Source organism: Lynx canadensis, chromosome B4 (assembly GCF_007474595.2).
Source record: "Lynx canadensis isolate LIC74 chromosome B4, mLynCan4.pri.v2, whole genome shotgun sequence".
Taxonomy (NCBI): Eukaryota; Metazoa; Chordata; class Mammalia; order Carnivora; family Felidae; genus Lynx; species Lynx canadensis.
Genome location: NC_044309.1, coordinates 20691174 through 20713396, shown reverse-complemented (window position 1 = coordinate 20713396; position 22223 = coordinate 20691174).

The following is a 22223-nucleotide window of genomic DNA, read 5'->3' as shown; positions in this document are numbered from 1 at the left end:
CAAGACTGGGAAGAGCAATAGAGGAAGAATAGCGGACAATCACTGGCGTTGTGTGGAAGAGGCACAAGAAGGTCTTATTTTGTTTTGAATTAGATCCATCAGTTTCCCAAGAGCGTATTGTACTTGTTTATCAAAAACTTGACAGCGGTATCCCAAGTGCCACTGTTTCTTTTTACAAGCAAATAGCCTGTTTATGGCTGTGTTGGAGTGCTACTAAACATTTAGAAAATCAGTTGCAGAACGAATTGTCCTTTAGGGAAGTCTCTGTAGCCCACTCTAGAAGGTCAAGTGTTTTATTTTTTAACAATAAACAATCGTTGCTTGAGCTCATGCAAATTACATTCTTAACCCAATTAATTAAATTTGATGTAAAATAAATATGCCTAAGGTAAGATTGCTCTGTGGTCGGTTGAAGTTTTTGATTTTTATTTTCTTTAATCTTTATTTTTGAGAGGCGGGGTGGGGGGGGGGACACAGAGTGTGAGCAGGGGAGGAACAGAGAGAGAGGGAGACACAGAATCCGAAGCTGGCTCCAAACTCTGAGCTGACAGCACGGAGCCCCGAGACGGGGCTCGAACCACAAACCATGAGAGCGTGACCTCAGCTGAAGTCAGACGCTTAACTGACTGAGCTACCCAGGCACCCAACTCTATGGTCAGTTTTAGTGAGGAACTAACTGATATCTGGGGACATGGAAGGTCTCTAGTGCAGGGATATGAATCAAGAGAAATGTCTGAATTAGATCACAAGAGTTGCCTGTTCTCTTCAGGTTGAAGTTTCCCAGCTAATAGAGTCCATTGCTTGTCACACAAAGGAGGTTAAGTATGCCAACATTGTAGATGAATAATAGAAGGTTTGGAGCAAAAGTATGGTCAGCCCCAGAGTTTGAATTTTACTTTCTAGGGAACAGGGTTGAAAGACAGCCAAGGAATGAGGAAAGGAGGGTTTTAGCATTCAGGATAATCCTGAACTATGACAGGATTGGTGAACAAAAGGGCAGAGCCAAGAATGGAAAAGGTTGGTATTAGCTCACAAAATACATTCTTCACTTCTTCAGGTTGACTGCTCTGCTAGATAAATTGCTCTTCTCCCACCTCCCCATCTTGGTAACCTCATAACTCCATCATTCTACCCCACTTGAGCAACTCCTCTCTTTCATTATCCAGAACATTCCTCCTGCTAAGGAAGTATTCCAAAGCAGTTTGGGCAGCAGGACCCACATGTATTCTGCATACTAGCCAGATATAATAACTCATGATTTTTAGCAGACACAAGACCACTCGGAATACACATTACTTTTCCAAGGCTCCCTTCCCTTTCCTTCTGACAACGTACTCATTTTGAGATTTACAAAAAATGTGGCCTCTTTCATGAAGCCCACCCTGATGTGTGTAACCGAGAGATGATTTTGCTCTTCTGTGAACGCTCATGGGATTTTATCTGCACCTCTGTTAGGACATTTATAAAAATGTCAGATGTACATTCCTTGGCATAACATCCACTATCCTGCAAACTCTTTGGACACATGAATGGGGTTTTGTGTTTGCTTCACAGCAAGTATGTGGCGAGTAGGAGGCACTCCATCGATATATTTTTTGTATTAAATTGTGGCAGTCGCTCCTTTCTCAGTCTCTACCCATGTGTTTTGGACTTCACGCTCCTGATGTGTTTTTTCTAAATTTTATTCTTTCTGACGGAATAAAGACAATACAACTGAACTTGAGCAAACAGAACTTACGACGTTCTGCTTTCTTTGTCGTTTGTAACATCGTCTTTGCCAAGCAATGGCCCACAGTCTTCACTGGTGATCCAGATGAGTTTCCACCACTTCCAAAAATGGACTCCTTTTTGCCCATAAAACAAACTTTGTGAACTCCCACCTGTGCTATTTTGCTTATTCTCTTCCTCCAGCTGAGACAACTCATTGCCCTCAGCCTCTTGCTGAAATTCCATTCATCTCCTGATGGCCTTGATTAAAGTTCACTGCCTCCTTTTAATTTTACTTGAATATACCAGCACCTACGAATTACTTCCTTATCTCAACTTCTGTTGCATTTATAATGTACCGTTTTTCTTTTTTTTTTTTTTTATTTTTTTTTTCAACGTTTTTATTTATTTTTGGGACAGAGAGAGACAGAGCATGAACGGGGGAGGGGCAGAGAGAGAGGGAGACACAGAATCGGAAACAGGCTCCAGGCTCTGAGCCATCAGCCCAGAGCCTGATGCGGGGCTCGAACTCACGGACCGCGAGATCGTGACCTGGCTGAAGTCCGACGCTTAACCGACTGCGCCACCCAGGCGCCCCCCGTTTTTCTTTTTTAATATAATTCTACTTAAAATGATCTCTACTGTTTATTTTTTTAATTTTTTTTTCAACGTTTATTTATTTTTGGGACAGAGAGAGACAGAGCATGAACGGGGGAGGGGCAGAGAGAGAGGGAGACACAGAATCGGAAACAGGCTCCAGGCTCTGAGCCATCAGCCCAGAGCCCGACGCGGGGCTCGAACTCACGGACCGCGAGATCGTGACCTGGCTGAAGTCGGACGCTTAACCGACTGCGCCACCCAGGCGCCCCCAAAAAATTTAAATTGCAATATAGATAAATGTGTCTTCACTAAATGTCTCCCAGGGCCATGCTGGCGAATACTGACAGAAAGCAATCCTTCAGACACTGCTGTAATGACAGAGTGCTGCTGAGTAGTAAGTACTCCTGAATAAAATACTTCTAAAGGCCTAGAAAGTTTATGATCTTAAGGATGAAAACATTCTCTTGTGGGATCTAATTGACATTTCAGATCCATTTATAAACACTTTTAGTAGTGCATATAGAGGTGAAATGTATTTGGTTTTTTTTTAATTTTTTTAATGTTTTTATTTATTTTTGAGACAGAGAGAGACAGAGTATGAGCAGGGAGGGGCAGAGAGAGAGAGAGAGACACACACAGAATCCGAAGCAGGCTCCAGGCTCTGAGCTGTCAGCACAGAGCCCGACGCGGGGCTCGAACCCACGGACCGCGAGATCATGACCTGAGCCGAAGTCGGATGCTTAACCGACCGAGCCACCCAGGCGCCCCTGAAAATATATTTGTAATCACAGTGAGAGTAACAACAAACTCAGAACTTGCAAGATATAAATTAATGAGGATTCGCTCTACTGGCTATTAGAAACAGTTGAAGTGCTCAACATGGAGTTCTTTTTGTTTTTCAAAATATGATCATGAAACATAGAGTTCTTTTTGTTTTTCAAAATATGATCATGAAACTTCCATGGCTTTTATACAGCATACCTGATTAAGTGACAGAAAGAATTGAATATTTTCTTTTCCTGAGAGGGTAGACTAAGCCTTAATTCATATTATCACTGTAAAAGAATATTATTAGATAAGTGGCAAATTTCTACTACCAGCCTAGGAAAGTCTTAGTTCAGGTTTGTCCTCTGGAGGTCAATGATCATGCCTGAAAAGCCGTCAACAAAGCTTACTGTGTTTTAAGTAGCTGTTCTGGAGTTGCAAATTATATGGAACAATACTGTTTACAATTTACAATGCTGTTGAGAATTTCACTATTGGCAAAAAAATATATATATATATTAACATATGACAAATTTTCAGGAATAGAAAGAAGAAAAGAATTGTTCTTTGGTTGTAGCATGCAGGGGTCATACTTATCTGTCAGTTAGCATTTGTAGAGACTGGATTAATCAGAGACCTGATTAATTGGGAAAAATTCAGAAGCATGTATAATTTTCACCTTATAATAAGTCAAGGGCAAGCATCTTACAGTCTTTTGTAAGCCCATACAGCCACATTTATGAGCAAGATTCATGCCATTTCAGATCAGAATTTTAAGGCTTTTGGACACGGTCATTAACAAATTTGCAGAACAAATGATTACTTATCCTGATAATGGCATTATTCTAAGGTATTGATTTAAAACAGTATAGAAGCAGACTAAGTTTCCAAGCATGAAACTATGCAATACTCCAATTGGAAATATCACCATTTCATTTTAACTGGTAGGGCTAAAATGTATATTTCCCTTATCTTTAAGACAACTGATTTGAAAGACTCTAAGGGGCTCCTGGGTGGCTTAGTCGGTTAGTCGTCCAACTTCGGCTCAGGTCATGATCTCACGGTTCATGAGTTCGAGCCCCAGGTCGGGCTCTGTGCTGACCGCTCAGAACCCGGAGCCTGCTTCGGATTCTGTGTCTCCCTCTCTCTCTGTTCCTGCCCCGCTCTAGCTTGTCTTTCTCGCAAAAATAAGCATTAAAATTTTTTTTTGAAAGACTCTAAAAATGATTAATTGTGTTGTATAAGGCAGTGACACACCTTTTCTCAAGCTGATATTAAATATGTATTCCTCAGCTTATCCTCAAGGAATCTCTGGCACGATACTTATTACAGTGATTTCGGAAATTAGCATAAAGGAAAGTACTAGGACACACAATTGTTTTCAGGATCGATACTCTCCAGTATTTTTACTTGCTATTTGCTTATTCGGGGACTTTTGAAATTTGGAACCCATTACAGCTTGGATCTGTATTGGAACTGTCTTTAGGGAAGAATGTGGTATTTGACGAGACATTTTTAGCAATGTAATGCAATTGTTAAAGATATTTTAAATTTCATTTCGAAACTTGCCTTCTAGTGAAAGGGTTTTGTTTTTGTTTCTGTTTTTGTTTTGTGAGCTGGTTATCTGTCATTTGAGTCTAATAATCTAATTTCATTTGAATGAAGAGAAAAAGCCAACACTAACACATGGAAACCTCAACATGCCCTTGGGTAGCCTGTTGAGTTTGGCAGAACTTATGACTCCTTTCTGATGACTAGAGCACAGCAGAAGTGATGGTGTGTCATTTCCGAGACTAGGTGACTGCTGCTTTTCTTGGGGTCACCTGTTTCTGGCTCTCTCTTAGATTTCTTACTCTGAGGAAAGCCAGCATCCGTGTTGTGAGCTGTGCTCTGGGGAGGCCCATGAAGTGAAGAACCGAGGGAGGCCTTTGGTCAACAGCCAGGGGTAGACTGGGGCCCTCAGTCCAACATCTTGCAAGAAGGGGAAGCCTACTAACACCCACACAAACAGGCCTGTAAGTGGGGCCTTGAAATGGATACAGTCCTGGCCAACAGCTTGACTGCAATGTCGTGAAAGGCTCTGAACAAGATCCGCCCAGGTAAGCAGCCCTCAGACTTCTGACTCTCAGAAACTGTGAGATAATGAAAATTGGCTGCTTTAGGCTACCCAGTTTGGGGGTAGCCAAGTTTCTAGAAGTCTTCAAGTTTCTAGAAGTCAGGAAATAGCCTGAGCTCTGGGCTTCAATCTCCTCCCTACCATTTAAAAAAAAAATTTTTTTAATGTTTATTTTGGAGAGAGACAGACAGTACGAGTGGGGGAGGGGCAGAGAGAGAGGGAGACACAGAATCCGAAGCAGGGTCCAGGCTCTGAGCTGTCAGCACAGAGGCCAACACGGTCTCGAGCCCACGAACCACAAGACCACGACCCAAGCCGAAGTCGGCGCTCAACCGACTGAGCCACCCAGGTGCCTCAATAAAGAAATTTTTTTTTTTCAACGTTTATTTATTTTTGGGACAGAGAAAGACAGAGCATGAACGGGGGAGGGCCACAGAGAGAGGGAGACACAGAATCGGAAACAGGCTCCAGGCTCCGAGCCATCAGCCCAGAGCCTGACGCGGGGCTCGAACTCACGGACCGCGAGATCGTGACCTGGCTGAAGTCGGACGCTTAACCGACTGCGCCACCCAGGCGCCCCAAGAAATTTTTTTAAAGTATTATAAAAAGTGCAAGGAGTTGGATTACAGTCAGATTATCAGATAGGATGGATTACCACTTTTTATAAGTACTTGTTAAAAAACATAAATGTTGATACACTATGAATTAGGGTCCACCAAATATGAGAGATTTTTTTTTTTTAAGTTTATTTACTTAGTTTGCCAATGGGGCAGAGAAAGAGAGAGAGAGCGCGCACGCACATGCATGTGTGAGCAGGGGAGGGGTAGAGAGATTAGGAGAGAGAGAATCCCAAGCAGGCTCCATGCCATCAGGGCTTAGCCCTAACATGAGGCTTGAACCCACCATCCATGAGATAATTACCTGAGCTGCCGTCAAGAGTAGTGTCAGTTGCTGAGGGGCGCCTGGGTGGCTCAGTCTGTTGAGAGTCTGACTACAGCTCAGGTCATGATCTCCCAGTTCCTGACTCAGAGCCAGCTTCGGATCTTCTGTCTCCCACTCTCTGCGCCCCCCTTGGTGGCTCTCTCTCTCTTAAAAAAGTCAGAGGCTTCACCGACTGAGCCGCCCGGGCAGCCCCGTGAGCGATTTCTTTTTCTCAAACACGGTAAAACTATTCGTTCAAATGGATGGTTTCCTTCAGAACGGTAACTCTCATCGACTCAACAGGCGGTGTATCTGTCTGGCCCCCCTGGTTCAAGGCACGATGCCAGGCGCGAGAGATGCGGGGATAAACGTAACAGAGCCCATGTTTTGCCTTCAAAACATGGACAGTTGGAGACCGAAGCGTGCACGGGCCACTTCAGGACAGTGTAACGGGGACAGTGGGGCAAGCACTGCGTGCTATGAAAACACGGGAGTGACATTCCCTGGTTGAGGTGAAGATTGAGGCAAGTCCTGGAAGGTGATCCAGAGTGATTAGGCAGGAAGAACAGACAAGGAAGGTGGGCTGGTGTTCCAGGTGGAGCTGGCAGTTAGCGCCAGAAGAGCGTGTGGTACATTTATGAGGCAACCCAGAATTCGGTTTGTCTGGGCCATCTCGGGCCACAGGATGGGGAGTGACCAGAGACCGCGCTGAGGAGGGGAGCAAGGCTCCCATCGTGAAGAGTCTTGCATGCCGTTCTAAGGATTGTAGACTTTATTGCGAATGCATGGGTGAGCAGAGGGAGGGTTTTAAGGGCAGGGTGCTCCCCCAGGTTACCTAGTTATTCAATAATGCTTCTTTTTTTTTTTCAACACGAAATTTATTGTCAAATTGGTTTCCATACGACACCCAGCGCTCATGCCAACAGGTTGGGCTCGCTCTTTTGAATATGTCCAATGTTGATGATGCTTTTGACAGCAGATTCGATTTGGGGGTGGGATGGAGGGTGGGGGGTGGGACGGAAACCGTTTCAAAGAAATGTGTTCAGGGAACAAAGTGGGCGCTGAAGCGGGTTCATATTATTGGGGGTCAAAAATTTGCTGGGAATAACGCCATGAGGCTGAATTCTTGCTTATTACTGCCTTTCATGAAACACACATTTAGGTACATGCATTTTATTTATTTTGTTTATTTTTTTTTTGTTTTGTTTTGAGAACGAGAGAGTGCACACTGGGGGGAGGGGCAAAGGGGGGAGAGAGAGAGAAACTTAAGCAGGCTCCGTGCTCAGGGTGGAGCCCAACACAGGGCTTGCTCCCATGACCCCAGATCATGACCTGAGCCCAAATCAAGAGACGTTCAACCAGCTGAGCCACCCAGGTGCCCCATAAATATACTTCAGAATTTGCTAATAAATGGCTACTTATGTTTCTAACTGACTTGGCAGCAGTAGAATCAGCCAGATTTTCTGTAGGAATATTATTGCCCCGCTTAGAAAATGGCTCCTCTGAAGCTTCCAGTCTGGGGCAAGATTGCCAACTCTCTCCACTGTCCACACTTCCCCCCCACTCCCTGGGTTGTGGTCCCATCTTAAATAATCTCAGACAACATCACTGGCATTTGGGTATGAGTTTCTCACTTTGCTCTACTGTCCATCACTGGTTAAAACATTTTAAGATGCGTTTTTATTCCCTAAAGTATTGGTGACAAACACTTCCGGTTCTATTTTGTGTGATTCTTATCACTACAGTGAGAAGATTTAAGGCCAATACCGAGCATCCGCCTTTTATATTCACCCTAGATGACGAGCATATGGAGGAAAGTCTGTATTTTTTCCCAGGGAACAAAGCAGAGACTTCTGTTTGGGACCAATTTAAAATATTTGCGGGGGGGGGGGGGGGGGCGCCTGGTTGCCCCGTCGGTGAAGCAACCAACTCTTATCTCGGCTCAGGTCATGATCTCTCCATTCGTGAGTTTGAGCCCCACATCAGGCTCTGTGCTGATGGTGGAGAGCCTGCGTGGGGTTCTGTCTCTCCTCCTCTCTGTCCCCTGCCCCGCTTATGCCCTCCCCCTCTCTGTCTCAAAAATAAACATAAAACAAATTTTTAAAAATAAATATTTTTCTGGGGCGCCTGGGTGGCGCAGTCGGTTAAGCGTCCGATTTCAGCCAGGTCACGATCTCGCGGTCCGTGAGTTCGAGCCCCGCGTCGGGCTCTGGGCTGATGGCTCAGAGCCTGGAGCCTGTTTCCGATTCTGTGTCTCCCTCTCTCTCTGCCCCTCCCCCGTTCATGCTCTGTCTCTCTCTGTCCCAAAAATAAATAAACGTTGAAAAAAAAAATTTTAAAAAAAAAATAAATATTTTTCTAACGTTATTTTACGGTTACGAAATGTTTAACCACAGTTTTTACTTTTGGTACCTAACATACTGACAGTTTTTATAATGTAGGAGGTAAAATGTCTTTCTTCAACAGTTGAATTTCTTGTTTAGCAGATGTATTCTTATAATCCTCTTTATATTCATAAAGGGTTTCTGCCATGTGGAAAAAATAGGCTACAGGGGCGTCTGGGTGGCTCAGTTGGTTGAGAGTCCGACTTGGGCTCAGGTCACGATCTCACAGTCCGCAAGTTCGAGCCCCGCGTCGGGCTCTGTGCTGACAGCTTGGAGCCTAGAGCCTGCTTCGGATTCTGTGTGTGTCTCTCTCTCTCCGCCCCTCCCCTGCTCATGCTCTGTCTCTCTCTCTGTCAAAAATAAATAAACATTAAAAAATTTAAAAAAATAAGCTACAGAGTGAAATAACAAATTATAAGGAAAGGAATTAAGTAAAAGAGGGAAAAAGGGAAAAGGTAGGATCAGAAGTGAGGGTAGCACACAGAATATATAGAATGAAAACTATACTTTCAAGAAGGAGGCCATTCATTTGCCTTAAAGCCTTTTTTTATATTCAAGAGGAAAAAGAAAACATCAGTGGTTAGAATTTCCAGTTTTCGGATGATTTAGAAAAATCACACCATCATCAAAATCACGACCACCAGCAGCAGATGGTGTCATTGCAGAAGCCCAGCACTTTGTGATTCTGAGACTAAAGAAGCTTATCTTGTTCTAAGCTTAGTTCATCAACTGTGAGGAAATCAAATGTGCCTTAAAGTGCTTTATTGCGGGCTACCTAACTTTGCAATAGTCTTTATTGAAACACCAGGAGACAAAAACCAAAAAGGGACAAAACCAAAACCAAGTGGAATTCATAATGATTTCAATCATTTTAATAAAGAAAGGGCAATCAAAGAAGTGCTTATTTAATCGCTCCAGAACCACCCTACCTCTGCTAATGGGCACCTGCAAAATGGACAGCTCGTACCTGCTTCCCTCACTTCCTGCATTCCTTAGCTGCAAGGGAGTCTGGGAAATGTAGTTTTTAGCTTTCCAGTCTCAGCTGTCCAGGAATGCACGGTAGAAGGAGGTTGGGAGAAATACTGTGTTAACAAGTCTACAATAGCTACCTCAGCAAGTTTTAGTCCTTTGGACATTCTTTGGTCTAAGAATAGGTATGGAATCCAGTCCTGGCTGATGAAATGTCAGGAGTCGTCTTCTGGCAAGGGCTTCCCTTCCTAAATAAAAAGACAAAACTTCTGAAGGAAATCATTCTCCACCCACATCCTTCTTCCTGTCTGGAACACAGATGCAATGCCTGGCAATGTAGTAGCCATCTGGAGACCATGAGGTAACAAGCACGAGCATGAAAGCCAATACATTAAGGATGATGGAAAAGAAAGATAGAGTCTGCGTCCCCAGTGGCATTGTTGAGCTATTGTACCAGACCTGGATTGCCCAACTCTTGGGCTCTTTTTATGAGAAACAAAAAAAAAAAAAAAGAAAAAGAAAAAAAGAAACTCTACTGGTCAAAGCTACCATAGTTGAGGTTTCTGTTGTTTGCTGCTGAACGTATTCCTAATCCAAGGTCTAGTACAGTAGTCCGGGCTGGGGCAGGGCTGGTAGCTGTGATGATGGTGAGAAGCAGTCAGACTCAAGATATATTTTGGAAGTAGAACCAGCAGGACTTGATGAAGGGTTAGCTGGAAAGAGGGGGTAAGGATGGAAGGAACCGAGGGCGCCTCCTAGGTTCTTGGCCAACTGTGGCTGATGGAAACGTGTGATCTTGTTTCTATCCAGAATGTGGGAAAATTCTTTCTCCCACCACTGCAGAAATAGCTAAGGAAGATAAAAACGTCTTCATGTTGCTCCCTTAACACCTGTTTCCCATTGAGCCTAAGGAAAAACTGGGTTAAGCTCATGTTAAATAATGCAGGAAGAGATTGGAAATACCTGGCATTTATTCTGAATACTGCAACTGGAACATACAACAGCCTCTCCAATGCCTTGTCATCATCAAAGCCTTCTTTCCCCTCGAAGTCCAGGTGTACAAAAGCAAACCCTTACTTCAACCATCATGTTCTGTGTTTTATTGCTTGCAGGAATGGACTATTATAATACTAATACTTCTAAAGAATATATTAATTTCTTGAGTCAGGAGAATAATACTCCACAGCTGGGTCAAATAAACATTCCAAATCAGAGCTTTTTTTTTTTTTTTTTTTTAAGACTGTATTCTTTAAAAATACCTACCATCATTCTATGCATGTATTTTAACATTAAGTAGAAAAGAAAGATCACTTTGTATGTTTTGTACCTATTGCTTGCATTGCTGAGGCTTTTCTTTTGTTAATGAGGTACACTGGGCATGTCAAAGGCATTGCCTCCTACAACCATACGTGCTTCTAAGGAAGATGGATTATTCCCACTTGCCCCCAAGCCCCCGCTCCCCTGACATGGCAGACTTTAAGGACATGTGCTCTATGATCCCTTTCATCCCATGTCCCAGCACCAGCTGAAAGGACAGTAAATTCATAGGCTGGCCAGAGACCCATGGCCTGACTAGGCTTGGAAAGGATGAATGAGCCATTCAGATTCTCTCTCCCTCTCTTTCTCTCTCAGTCTCTCTCTTGTCTGTCTCTCTCTCGGTCTCTCTCTTTCCCTCCCCCCTTCTTTCTGTCTCTGTCAGGAATTTGAAACAAAAAACTTGAAGCGAACGAAGCAGTGTGCTGTGGACAGTGAAGCTTTCAAGTTAGGAAATAGAGCAATGCCTTGAGAGTAGCCAGGTAGGTCCCCAGGGGAAAATCAAGGGTCAATTTACGGACTTGAGCACAGAGAGGCAGGCCATAGTCCCCGAGGGTAAAACAGTCTTCCACTCCCCTCTTTCCCCTGCCCACCATTTGGAGCAGGAGGAGGGAGCCCGGGTGCAGCAACGGTGAGACAGGTCTCAACAGTGGACACCAAAGGCACCCAGGAAGTGAGCAAATCCACCCAGATGTCACCAGACTAGGCCTCCTTTCCACATAGCCTCTCTCTCACCTGACCAATGCCTCAATTAGTTGAAGGAATTTGACATAATCTCTGGTTTTTGTTTTTGTTTTTTTTAAGATTATTTACTTTGAGGGGGGGAGGGAGAGAGAGAGAGAGAGCGCGAGAGCGAGAGATTGAGAGAATTCCACGCAGATTCCATGCTGTCAGCACAGAGCCCGACCTTAGGCTCAGTCCCACAAACCATGAGATCATGGCCTGAGCCTAAACCAAGAGTCAGAGGCTTAACCAACTGAGCCACCCAGGTGCCTCTAATCTGTGTTTTGTTTTGTTTTTAACGAAAAGAGCCCAACTAAAACCAAACAGGAACAGAAGTCTAATATCTTTGATACAAATTGTTATTAACAATAATTACGATAATATCACTGTTGCTGTGAACAAACAGTTACACACTTTTGTGTTCTTTCCAAACCTCAGCTGCTGGACAGTAAGCGTTTTGGGAGCTGGGATACTTGCACGTGAGAAATCCTGGGTGTTTCCTCTCCAAGCTAAGCCTGGGCGAGGGGTTGGTGTCGCGGGAGGGTGCCGACTGGGGACTTGCCTAATAGCATTCAAGACAAGCTTGAGATTATGGCACCCCACGGAGGACAATTTTGTAACTGTTTCCTCAAGGACAGGTGTTGTTCTTCACCGGACAGTGTCCTTGGACCCACTGTCTATCCCCCTTCTCCTCTCCACTTCCCTTTCTCCCAGATCATCTGTTTCAACAGCACAGAGGCAGCTATTTAGAGCGTGGAGCTATTTGAACGCAGCAGGAGGAAGCTTGAAGGAATATGATAAAGTGGAATCCCAAGAAATCCAAGTTCAAGTCACACACTTACGCTTAATGTAAGGTGGTGAGTGCTTCAACTTCTACAGAGCGTGGTTTCTGCCAGGAACCTGCCACCTGCATCCTAGGGAAAGTGGCCAAATATGCAGGAGTCTGCTCGTCTCCCACACACTTTTCTGCCTGCCAGGTTCCCAGTGCATTCTGCTACAGTGTAACTATAGTTATCCACAGACTGATGGGCTTAACATTGGCATTTTAATTTTTTTTTTAATTTTTTTCAACGTTTTATTTATTTTTGGGACAGAGAGAGACAGAGCATGAACGGGGGAGGGGCAGAGAGAGAGGGAGACACAGAATCGGAAACAGGCTCCAGGCTCTGAGCCATCAGCCCAGAGCCCGACGCGGGGCTCGAACTCACGGACCGCGAGGTCGTGACCTGGCTGAAGTCGGACGCTTAACTGACTGCGCCACCCAGGCGCCCTGGCATTTTAATTTTTAAAAAATATTTTTGAGAGAGAGAAAGAGAGAGAGACAGAGCATGAGCAGGGGAAGGGTAGAGAGAGAGAGACACACGCAGGATCCAAAGCAGGCTCCAGGGCTCGAACTCACGAACCCATGAGATCATGACCTGACTTCTCATGACCTGAGCTGAAGTCTGACGCTCAACCAGCGGAGCCACCCAGGTGCCCCAACGCTTGCATTTTAAACGAAGAGGCTGAGCTCTCCCTTCTCCCCACCGGTGAATCTAAAACAGGCGACAGGGAGATCTACACGCTCTACTTGGTATCCTGGAAGACAGAAAGCAGCCCTTTCGGATTCTGCCATTTCTGATACTCGTTTTCGAATTCCCCCAGCTTCCTTCTTACTAAATGTAACCATTCAAACACCTCCATAAATTGTATGTGAGCAGAGCTGCTAAGACAAATAATGAAAAAAACCTTATGCCTCTTTTGCTTGCCAAATGGAAGAGACCTGGGCCATTCTGGATATACACAGCAGCCATCCCAAACCTTATCCTACATATGGAAGGAGAAAGGAAGAAGTGTGTGAGATACAGGGGTCATGGGAAGTGTATCTGGGGAGGTGTTGCTTACGTGAGAACTTAAGGTGAGAAGAAACCAGCCAGGCTGGAACCAGCATTCTGGCAGAGGAAACAGCATATGCAAAGGCCCTGTGTCAAGAAGGAGGTTGGTGTATTTAAGGAATTAAAACAAGACCAAGTGAGCTGGAGCACGCTGAGTGGATGGGAAATGGCAGGACCCGCGCTTGGGGAAGTATGCAGAGGCCAGATTGTGTTGGGGCTTGTAGGCCACGGTAATGTGTTTATATTTTAGTCTAAGTATAAAGGAAGTATTTGAGGAGTTTAGGCTGCAGTGTCATAATTTGTTTTATGTTTCAAACCTGTTACTACCAATCACATAGCAGTGTTCAAAAATGGGCAAGAGAAGTCAGATCACCTGGGGAAGGTAATGACTGGAAGGGATTATCGACAGGGGGTGGGGGGTGTCTCTGGAGTACTGATAACATGATAACATTCTCTTTCTTGATCTGAGCATTGGTTATATAGGTGTCCTCAGGCTGCAAAAAGTCATTAACTGTACATTTATGGTTGATGCGGTTTTCTGTAACATTTCTGTGAAAATTTTACCAAAAAAATAAAAATAAATAAGTTACAAAGGCTGGATGGAGAACAGATTTAGGCGCAAAGCAGAGGGGAGAAAAGTCAGTGATGACTAATATGGCCGCTATCAAGACAGAGAAAAAGGGAAAGACAGTCCACCTTGTGGAGTGAAAATGATAGGACTTGGTGATAGACTGGATGCAAGCATTTGAAGAACAGTGATTTGAGCAACTAGGCAGTGAGGCCATTCATGGAAATTGCGAGGAGCAGATTTGTAGGCAGAAGGTCAAGGATTCAGCTTTGGATATACTATGTGATTGTAGATACCCATGGAGCATTGAAATGATGATAACAGGGAGATAGCCAGATCGATAAATCGGCGCTCGGAGAAGAGGTCTTTGCTACAGGTGTGTCGTCATGGCAGACAAACAGATTGCAATCGAAGTTGATCGAAATTATGAGAATGTTTGGGATCATCTAGGGAAAGGGAGAGTCAAGGAGAGAGATAGGGCCCTATCTTAAGGAACTTCATCACTGGGAGTTCAGATGAAGAAGGAAGAGGCAGCAAAGAAGGCTAATAAGGTAGGAAAAAGAGCTGCCAATCGTGGTGTCTATCCAAGAGGGTTGACTGGGGCTTTGGGTTCAGAAGGATAAAAAAGGATCCGCTAGATCAGACAACAGGGAAGGCCATTAGTAACACTGTTAAGAATCTCAGCCACTTTATTAACTATCCTAAGCCTTCTTTCCTCAGTAACATGTCGTAACAATTGTATCCCCGGCGCCGAGTCTTTATGTGCAAAGCACTTTACGCGCTTTGTACCATGCTTGGCTCAACGTGAGTTGTTACAATAACTGAGAACAAGTGCTTGCGTTTCTCGGTTTAACAATATCTTCCTCATAAACTTATTACAAGGAATGAATGAAGAAACATTATATGTTGGAAAAGTAGATTCAAAAGAAACTATAGCTAGGCCTTCGGCGCATCTCTCTCTGAGTTCATCGCAGCTGGGCGGATGTGTGAATAAAAGACCAAACCAGATCTTCAAGGAAGCGGAATGTCATTCCGCCCATCGTTTTTATGTCAGAATCCTAGAGAGAAGTATTTGGGTATCAGTAAAAACAGAGAGTAAAAACAGGGTATGATGCAGGAAACACGAGAAATCAAGTCACTGACGTTTATTTCACGGCTTATGCAGAACACAACCTGGCCTTAACTCCCCAACGGTTGGACTGCTGGTAGGAGACGCTTCGCAGATGTGCCGGGGTTTAGCGAAAGTTGTCGCAGGGCCAAACAAAGGCAGTGGCCCGGGATCCGGGCATCTGATACTAGTGAAGTCAGGCTCATGACGTCCTCCACGGTTTTCAAACAGTGGTTCACGATGAGGCCAGGGAAGGTTCTCAGAGAAACCTGGTGGAAGGCTGTTTTTTGGCAACCGACAAGCTAAAAAAAATATGTATATTACACGTTGCCCTAGCACGACTGTGTGGTGCTACAAAGGTAAGGATTTTCCTGGTCTGTTCTTGAAGCATGCAGCTACTCATTCATAGACATCTGACAGCGGGCACAGTTAGTGGACAGGGAAACCCAGTCAACAGGCGAGCCACAGGTCCCTATTCTTACGGAAGGGCAGGTGGTCAGAGGGTCATGCTACCAGGGAAAATAGCACTGTTTGCTGAGCCACGGTGTCAGCATTCGCTGGGAAGTGTAGACTGTGATCAGAGACGCAGATAAGAATCTTTTCAAAACCAGATAAACACTAAGAAAGTATGCTTGAAATGCAGATGAGTCAAGTCAAAGCTCGGAGGAACACTGGAGGAAAAAATTCAGCCTGCGATCGCAAATGAAGAAACCAGAATCAAGTCAGGGAAGGGAGGAGACCCTCACAGGCTATGAAAACTGGACTCAGGAAGCTGGTTAACGCTAGGGAAAAGTCTAGAATCCTCAAATGCCTGAATGTATCATATCTGAAGGTGGATCTCCTTTCATCAGACAGGAGCACAAACTAAACAATTCCTTCACAAATCAGCATGACTCAGCTTCCAAAATCAGCAGTGGATCTCTAAATCTCTTGAATTACTATTAAGAAATGTCACACCATTGAGAAATAATTTTCTGTTACACTTATAAAACTTATAAAAGTGGAATGCTTGGGTGGCTCCGTCGGTTAAGCGTCTGACTTCGGCTCAGGTCATGAACTCGTGGTTCATGGGTTCGAGCCCCACCTCGGGCTCTGTGTTGACAGCTTATAGCCTGGAGCCTGCTTCAGATTCTGTGTCTCCCTCTCTCTCTGCCCCTTCCCCACTCACACACTCTCTCTCTCTCTCTCAAAAATAAATAAATGTTAGGGGTGCCTGGGTGGCGCAGTCGGTTAAGCGTCCGACTTCAGCCAGGTCACGATCTCGCGGTCCGTGAGTTCGAGCCCCGCGTCAGGCTCTGGGCTGATGGCTCGGAGCCTGGAGCCTGTTTCCGATTCTGTGTCTCCTTCTCTCTCTGCCCCTCCCCCGTTCATGCTCTGTCTCTCTCTGTCCCAAAAAAAATAAATAAACGTTGAAAAAAAAAATTAAAAAAAAAATAAATAAATGTTAAAAAAAATTTTAAAATCAGAGTCTGTTTATGTTTGAAATAACTGAACCATTACATGGTTAATTCTGAATTAGCAATCGTTATAATTTCCACACAGTGTGGAAATCATCATTAATATAACCAATAGGAAAAAAAAAAAAAACCCTAAACCCTAGTACGAAAATGATTTAAGAGACTCTTTAGTCATGATATTTATTAGCACAGCTCACAGTAAAGCTGAAATTTAGCAATCATCTAGTTAATTTGATTTATGTAGACAGATAAATTATCTGGTTGTCAAATACATAACACAACTAATATTTCACTTTCTATTTTATAGACATGACTTTAATGATCTGCACGTTTTACATTCAAGTCAAGTTCACACCTGAAATCTCTAATTCATTCTTTTTCCATTACACCTTGCACTGATAACTTAATTGCTCAGATACAAACACTGGTATAAAATGAAGTGCACTGTAGATCATTTAATGCTACTATGAAACGGGGTGTTTCTAGGCAGTTACTTTGGACCAGGCCAGATGGAGGACACGGAGGTAGGTCTCTATTCCTCAATAATTCCCATCCTCAGCCTGTTCTCTGTCCCTTCCTACCTCCTGAGTTCTCTTCTTATCATGTTACTCAGTGTCCTGCAACTTTCTCTTCCTTCAACTGACACTTGCTCTGACACTCATTCCAAGGTATAAATAATTGATAACAGCTGAGAATGTGAGTTGTTTTTTCTTTTTTTTCAGTAGCGCTTTGGTTTTATCTAGGTTCTACCTTGTAAACTATAAAAATGTTGAAAGCATCAGGAAATGGTAACAGAGGTTATTTGGGGAGGGTATCCTGGGGAGGATATACTCTACAGTTGCCCTTGAAATTATACCAAGTAGCAATTTGCCTACCCCACCTGGTAGGAAGGCAGACGAGAATTCTGCACCAGCCCTCACTTCCCATGAGACTGTCCTTTCTTTTGCATACCCAGAAGATACTGATTTTAAGTATCTACCTATTTGTGTCTGTTTCTCCCGGACCATTGTAAGGAAGGACACGCTAAAGGGAACCATATAACTAATGTATTTTATGCTTCATATTCTAAGTTAAGAATTAAAATCACAATTTGTAGATGCCGGTTCAAATGATTAATTTGACCTTACGTTGCTCATAAGGATGATCTATCACTTTTGGAGTTTTTTCCTACCAAGTGGCTTAGTTAAAAAAATAATTAGGTAATCACTAGTTCCTCCATGGAAAATAAATTATGTAAGGAGACAAAATACAATTAGAAAAACAATTGGAAAGCTCCACTCTAGGCTGCCTTCAGTACAATGTACAGTATGCAAATGTTCATTCATTTGTTAATTTTAGAGGACAGCATTTCAGTGCAATAATTGGAAACAGCTCATAGCCTGTTCTGTGAAGAAACAAAACATTGTTTGCACTGGCATCAGGTAAGTTAATTATGCTTTATAATCATCAAATGGAGCATATAATTGATTTATGAAATTCTGTTATCATTGTGCTTAGACCCTTGTTAGTAACCAAGAATTCTAGTAGTTTCTTATTATTCCTAATGTGCAAAAATCAGCTGGCTATTCTGTAGGTTGAAAAACAATACAATTCAGAACACATGTACCAAAATAAATAATTTAAAACAATATATTAAAATGTACAAAAACCACTGAAAAGGCTTTTATGAAATATTGCATTTATTGTAGTAATAATTTTGTGTTCATTAAAAAACTGTGATTTTTCTGTATTGCTTTGTGGAATTTTCCTTGACACCATTTAAGATCAGTGGCTTGTATACAATTTTTATTTGTGACATGAAAACTATAAAATTTTTGTCAATCAATATTCTTTTGCTCTCTTATGTTTAGGTCTTTATAATTCTGTGAGTAATTGTCTGAAGCATTGGATATATTGTCAAATATTTAGCTGAACACAAACAAAAAACGTTTTCAGGCAAACATGTAGGTAAAAAAGGTGTAAGATTACCTCTGCCAATACCACACACGCTTTTTTTTAGTATTTGTGGTATCATATACAGCCCTCCTAAAGCAAGAGATCGTATTAAAATAAAAAGAACACTACTTGTAAATTCCCAGTTAATACAGAATTATAATCCTTGAACTTCCTGTCCTTCAATATTTATTTTCAACACATTAATTGCTTAGGTGATCTTGGACCTCAGTAAATTCTATCTCTCTGATAAATGAATGCGAGTTTTCATCTTAAGTTTAGATTTAAAATGGTTAATATCTTTGAACTATATTGATTTTTCATGAAACAAGAAACAATACCAAACATTAAAAAGGGAGATAATTAAAAATTTTCAACTCATTTCATTATCTAAGTGTTTGATCATGCTTGGTATCTACTAGATGTAATCAGAAGGGTATTTAGTGAAGCACTGGACAGGGAAGGGACAGCTAGAGAATTAATTGTATTACTTTTAAAAATTTCAATACAAAAATAAGGTTGTGACAAACTGGAAATTTACTGTATGTTTTTCATTAAATGTTCTTAAAATGCCAATAGCATTATAGTAAAATAAAGTTATTTTCTTTGCTGCTTCCTCTGCATGCCTTATTTCAGGCACTTAAATTTGGGCCCTATTAGAATGAAATACCTGAATGTGTGTTCCTTATGCTAATATGTGACAAAATCTGGCATCAAAAAAAAAATGTACTTCAAGATGTAAAAATTATAGATGTTTAAAATTAGAGGTAGTCATAATACAAATAAAGACCATTTAAAAGACACTTAATATAACATATCTCAGGGGGTTACACCAGTTACAACTTGTAACAGTTATGACAATGTAACAAAGCAGGCAATTCTAAAGAAAAGCCTTAACAGTATTCAATAAATTACCAATATTAAGACTTCGAAAAACAAAAGAGATAAGTAATGCTAAAAATAATAATCAGTATAGTTTTGTAAAGCTTGTATTTTGATAAGTTGACTATCCTATATTGAACATTTCTGAATTAGTTCTTTGCATTTTTAAAGAACTATTTTGCCAAAAATTTGCTCTGCAGGTAAGTTGTATCACCTTATCTTTCTAAAATGGATTTTGAGTACAATACGAGAGTCCTACTTAAAATTATGCCTCTTCTTTTAAGTCTAAGACAGTGATTGTTTGACTTCTTTTAAATGGTAAATCTGTCAAATAGAGATGCTTTTTCTTCTTAAGTTGCATATTACCCAGCACTATTTAACACATGAAATGCTGGAAGGGGATACATTAAATGGTGATCTTTGTCCTACTTTGAAATTAATCAGCACATGGATTTATGAAAAGAAACCCTAATTTCTCTTCAGAGTTTGAAAAATGCTTTACAATGATTTTTTTTTTGAAGTAGGCCTTAATACCTAATCAATTGCATTCAGTGGTTAGATGTAAGAGGATAGAGTACTTACCAAATTACAACTTACAACTTTTATTTCTGAAAGAAGTGATCCTGGAGAGATAAGAAAGTAACTTATTTTAAGCTTTATTTGCCCTTGTCTTTAGCTGCCATAAATATCCTTTTCTAAATGGCTTTAGGGTCTGTACTTAAAAAAAAAAGATCATGACTAAATTGAAAGGAAACTGGTGACTAAAAAGTAAGCTTTCTCATGAAAGAGGAAAACACAAAAGACTGTTGAGTGTATCCAAGAAACATAATATAAGCCTGAGTCTTATGGGCAATGCTCACTCTAAAATTTCATGTACTGTGAAATGATAAATGCCTATTCCAGACTCTGAATACTTTAATTTTCAAAATGTCCTATAGCTCTATTTTATCTGTCTCAGACACAGAGGTTGGAATGTTATTTGTGAGCTAGGCCTAGAGCTGGTCAATATTTTTACTTCTTAATTTGATGGAATATTCTGAAACCATCACATAGGTGTCTGAATTTGAAGTTTTGATTTTAGTATTTCACACACACACACACACACACACGGATCACCTTCACTAGAGATGTCAAGACTCACGTTTGAGTTTAGTCCTCTAGCTTTCGCTGTTAGGGAACAGTTCAATGCTAAAGTAGTTTAAAGCGTGCATTTTAATGCAACTTCTCTAATAGAAGAATAGAAGAAGAAATCTGGGTGGTTTTTGTTATTTTGTTTTGTGTGTGTTTGTGTGTTTGCTGTTTGGTTCGTGTAAAGCTGTCGTCTGAAAAACTAGACATACAAATAATCAATCGTCGATAGTGACTTAAATGTTGTTTCAAATTTTAAAGGTCAGTCAGTAAATACATCAGTAGTCATAAAATAGCAGGGTTATAATGACCGAGGCTCACCCGCAAGTGGGCATGCGCCGTCGGTGGCTTTCAGGGTGACTGGGTTCGAGGGCCGCGCGGCCCACCGCAGCGCAGCTTCTAAGGCGCCAAGTCTGGGCGGCGCTTGTGATGTATTGCGGGGTCTGGGGTTATCCGAGCACTCCGGGAACCGGTGACACGCACCATGCTCTGCCGTTAGAGTTGGCCGGGCAAGGAGGACACAGTGGTCCGGTGGAACACGGGAGTGAAGACGTTTCCTTTTAGGTGCAGAACCAGTGCAGCGCTGACCCACACGCCCAAGGACAGTGGGGTTCGGTTACACTTTCCGCCTTGACCTGCTGCACTCCATCAGCCTGAAGGGTCCGTCGCTTCCAGCCTCCAGCCACCCCACCTCTGCAGGATGCAGAAGCGAGGGCCCGGGGAAGTAGCAGGCGGCGCAGGGCCATGCGGAACCCGACGGCGCGGGGGCCCCCCTGCAAGGATGCCCGCTTCGCTGAGGCCGCTCTGCACCGGTCAGCGCGAGGAGCCGGGCCCAGACCCGCCGTAGCCCCGGGACGTCCTTCCCGCCCCGGCGTCGTCCTGCCCGGGGGGCCCTCGGAGGCTCGGGGTGGCGGGGGACAGCGGACCCGGAGGCTGGGGTGCGGACGCCGCAAACCCAGGGCTTCTGCAGCTCCAGCTAGGACTTAACTTTGAGACAAGGACAATGTCAACTACAAAGGGAATAAGAGAGGGGAGGGGTGCGAACAAAGTGTACTTTGGATGCGTTTGGCACTCTCACCACGGGCAGAGATCTGATTTGACGGAAACCGGCATTTGGCGGGGAGGGGGGTCCGGGGCGAGATGACCTATGATTCCTGAACCGTCGTCAGCTGCTCTGGAACTCAACTCCGAAGGAGCTTCGCGACAACGACCGCACCTAAAATCCCTGGGAATGGCACCACGAAGACCAGTGCTCCGGGGCCGCCTCCTGGACGCGCGCTCCGAGGCTGGCGCTGGCCGGTCCTTCCCTCCGGACCCGCCCGGACCGCGACCGCGTGGACATTCTTCCGGCAGCCGGGAGAGGCCTGGCGGCCTGGGCCAGGCGCCGCGTCGGGCAGCCCGGGCTCCCGGCCGCGCTGGACGCGGGCCCCCGGCGCGAGCGCGCGGCCCCAGGCCTGGCCGCCCCCCGCCGCTCCCGGCTCGCAGGTGGAGGTGGCTCCGCCGGCCGAGTGCCGGCCCCGAAGCCCAGCTCCCTCGAGGAAGCCTCTATTTTCGGGCGCCGCTCCCCGCAACCCCCCACCCGCCACCCCGGCGTGCGTGCGCCCCCCGCCTCCTCCCCACGGGTTTAGTTCGTCTTTTTCGGTTTCTTTCTTCGACGCTTCTCGGTTCCCCATCCCCGCGGCGGCAGTCGTCCCTAGCCAAGCCCGTGGGCCGACCTGGAGGGCTGCGGCGGGGCCCCCTGCGTGGCGCGCCCTCCCGGCCCGGGGGGCCGAGGG